Source organism: Leopardus geoffroyi, chromosome C3 (genome assembly GCF_018350155.1).
Source record: "Leopardus geoffroyi isolate Oge1 chromosome C3, O.geoffroyi_Oge1_pat1.0, whole genome shotgun sequence".
NCBI lineage: Eukaryota > Metazoa > Chordata > Mammalia > Carnivora > Felidae > Leopardus > Leopardus geoffroyi.
Window position 1 is genome coordinate 86,999,568 of NC_059338.1, and position 3,927 is coordinate 87,003,494.

The following is a 3,927-nucleotide window of genomic DNA, read 5'->3' on the forward strand; positions in this document are numbered from 1 at the left end:
AGAGAAACAACATAAGGCAGGAAAGGCCAGAAAGCAAATATAAGGAACTGTGTTCCTTCAACAGGCCCACAGCTTCTCGAGGAAACACAGTGAGTTGCTTAGTCCTGTGTGATGCCTCTCAAGAAGCAATATGAAACGACTGTACCTCAAAACAGTTACTGTGGGGGGCGCCTGGGTGGCGCAGTCGGTTAAGCGTCCGACTTCAGCCAGGTCACGATCTCGCGGTCCGTGAGTTCGAGCCCCGCGTCGGGCTCTGGGCTGATGGCTCAGAGCCTGGAGCCTGTTTCCGATTCTGTGTCTCCCTCTCTCTCTGCCCCTCCCCCGTTCATGCTCTGTCTCTCTCTGTCCCAAAAAAAATAAATAAACGTTGAAAAAAAAAATTAAAAAAAAAAAACAAAAAAACAGTTACTGTGGGGCAGAGCGGTGAAGAATCTGTTGGCTCCTTCTTGTCTTCAGCCTCCCATTGGTCAAAAGCGGAACCAGGAAATAGTGACTCTCCCAAGCCAGGAGCGTTGGAGCTTGCTGGAGCTGGGGCTGGGGCTGGGCGGGGCTGGGCGGGGCTGGGCGGGGCTGGGGCAGGGCCCGCCCAAGGGCACTGGGGCTGCAGTGAGTGCCTTGCATGCTGTCCACTTCCTAGCAGGTTGCAGGCACCATGGGCCAGCACAACATCACCTCCTCCAAGACCATGCTGGTGTTTCTCAACCTCATCTTCTGGGGGGGGGGGGGGGGGCAGTTGGCATTTTATGCTACACGGGAGGCTATGTCTTTATCACCTCCAAGGACTACAACCGGACCGTTTCTTTGAAGATGTGAAGATGTGAACTCTCTCATCCCCGCCGTAGTGATCAGAGCTGTAGGAGCCCTGCTCGTCATTATTGGGTTCATTGGCTCGCGGGTCACCATCCGAGAAAGCCATGCGGACTCGCCACGTTTGTCATCAACCTACTCTTGGTTTTGTCACAGAAGTTGTTGTAGTGGTTTGGGGATACGTTTACATTCAAATTAGAGCAAAGGTGAAAAATTAGGTTGACTGCAGCATTCAGAAAGTGTATATAAGGCCTACAGTGGAACCAACCCCAGTGACACTAGCCCGGCTGCTGATCATGTACAGATAGCTGCACTCTTGTGGAATTCACAACTATTCAGACTGGGACAATCCAGACTGGTTCAAGGAAACCAAAAACCAGAGTGTCCCTCTTAGCTGTGCAGAGAGACCACCAGCAGCTCCAACGGTCTGGCCCACCGCTCCGACCTCTACGCCGAGGGATGTGAGGCTCTGGTTGTGAAGGAGCTACAAGAAATCATGATGCGCATCATCTGGGTCATGCGGGCATTTGCAGCTATTCAGCTGCTGGGCGTGCTGTGTGCATGCATCAGATTGTGCAGGACGAGTAGAGATCCTGCTTCTGAGCTCCCCATCACCGGCGAAACCTCTGCCTGGTGCAAAGTGCAAGCCTGAGCTTTTAAGTCTTGTTGTTCTGATTTGGAAGGTGAACTGAGCAGGTCTACTGCTGTTGGCCTCCTGAGTTCATTTAGTTAAAGCTCACGCACACAGGTGTTGGACAGATCAGCATGGCTCTACATGTGCCCACCTACCCCCCCCACCACCACCACCTATGACTTTCTTTCCCCCTATTCTAGCTGACTCTCCATGTCCCTAAGTTTTTTTGGTTTTTTTGTTTTTTTTGTTTTTTTAACCTGAATTTTTTTTTATTATATGAAATTTATTGTCAAATTAGTTTCCATACAACACCCAGTGCTCATCCCAAAAGATGCCCTCTTCAATGCCCATCACCTCCCCTCCCCTTCCCTCCCTCCCACCCCCCATCAACCCTCAGTTTTTTCTCAGTTTTTAAGAGTCTCTTATGGTTTGGCTCCCTCCCTCTCTAACCTTTTATTTTTCCTTCCCCTCCCCCATGGTCTTCTGTTAAGTTTCTCAGGATCCACATAAGAGTGAAAACATATGGGATCTGTCTTTCTCTGTATGGCTTATTTCGCTGAGCATCACACTCTCCAGTTCCATCCACGTTGCTACAAAGGACCATATTTCATTCTTTCTCATTGCCACGTAGTACTCCATTGTGTATATAAACCACAATTTCTTTATCCATTCATCAGTTGATGGTCCATGTCCCAAAGTTTTTAAGTATGGCGGTATATGTTCCAATTTCAGAACCATGTGCAGGTTGCACAGTGTGGGAGAATCAAAGGAGGGCCCGAGCCTGCTTCTGTTACCACCATGCTACCAGAGTATCACTGGGCCCTTTCAGTCTTCACGACGACGGAGAACTCTTGGCCGAAGATTTTTGTGGAGGGGGGGGGGGCCCAAGCTGTGGTTGAAGTTAACACTGGATGGTGCCCCTAGTCTGTGTCCTTTTAAAAAAACATATACTGTAGTCCAAAAAGATAGCAACTGGACAAAATGGCTGAAATAGATTTTAGAATCATACAATGTGTATCTTGGTTCATCTTCAAAACCAGACTAATCTTTGAAACTAGAGGTTTTTCATCAAAGCTGGCCTTACAGGAGTATGTAATGTATGTACTACTGTTTTAAGATAATTAGTGAGTGAGTGTGTGTTTTTGTATGATTGAGCCCATTCATAGTAAGTCTAAACCCATTAGGATTAACGTACCCATGTAGACAAGCATGTAGATATTAGCTTAGTTGTGAATAGAAGATTCTAATTTGGGGCACCTGGGTGGCTCAGTCAGTTGAACGTCCGGACAACTTTTGATTTCAGATCAGGTCGTGATCCTAGGTTGCAGGATTGAGCCCCATGCCTGTCTCTGTGCTGAGTGTGGAGCCTGCTTAAGATTCTCTTTCTCTTTCCTTCTGCCCCTCTCTCCCACTCGTGCTCTCTCTCTCTCTCTCTCTCTCAAATAAAAAAAAAAAAGATTAAAACAAAGAAAAATCTAATTCAATAAATTCGGTGTCACCCCTCAAAAAAAAAACAAAACAAAACAAGAATAATGTCCAGATGTACACAGGCCTCACAGCAGGACAGCCTCCACATAGCACTTTCCACATCGTGTAAAACGATGCTTGCGTGTCTCTTCAGCAATTGTGCAGTGACACCAGTAACGTCTTTATCACCTATATCTTTAGCTTTTGCACAGTGCTCAGCATATAGTAGGGAGAGAGTTGGGTTTGCTTGGGTTTGGCAGACATTTATAAAACATCTTGTGTTGTCAAGTTGAATGAAGCCTAGGGGTGGGTGATAATACCTCTAATTACCAAAACCATGAGTCAACTCAGTACTGTGTGCTTTAACAAAACTCTCTGTAAGAGTTCTCCAGAAACCAAAACAAAACTTTTGAGAGTTCTCCAGAAAAACAGAATCAATAGAAAATATACATATCACTGACCTATACACACATACACACTATTATATTATATTATATTATATTATATTATATTATATTATATTAATTATATTAATTGGCTCACACAGTTATGGAGCCCAACATGTCCCACAAGTTGCCTTCTGCAAGCGAAGACTTAGGAAGCCAGTGGTGTAATTCAGGGCAAATCCAAAGGCCTGAGAACGGGGAGCACCACTGTCCAAGGATGGAAGATGGACATCCCAGCTCAAGAAAAAAGAGCAGAAATCAGCCCTTCCTTTGTTTTTTCTATGTTGGTTGGGGGGGAGGAGGGGGAGCACTCAACTGATGGGATGATGCTGGTACTCACCTCAATGAGGGCAGATCTTTACTCAAGTCTACTGAGTCAAATGCTAATCTCTTCTGGAAACACCCTTCCAGACCCACCCAGAAATAATGTTTTGCTAGCCATCTGGGCTTCCCTTAGCCCAGTCAAGTTAAAACATAAATTTAACCAGCATACTTTCCAACCCAAAGTACACTGACTTCTGGCCTTCCTCTCCATTCCAGTCCTCTCTGGCCTCACAGGCACCTAGATTCTCT

At 46.2% G+C, this 3,927-nt stretch overlaps 1 pseudogene; it reads left to right on the forward strand.

The window, feature by feature from the left end:
* The first annotated feature begins 652 nt into the window (after positions 1-652).
* Positions 653-1,626, forward strand: LOC123585496 (annotated as a pseudogene).
* The last annotated feature ends 2,301 nt before the right edge of the window (positions 1,627-3,927 follow it).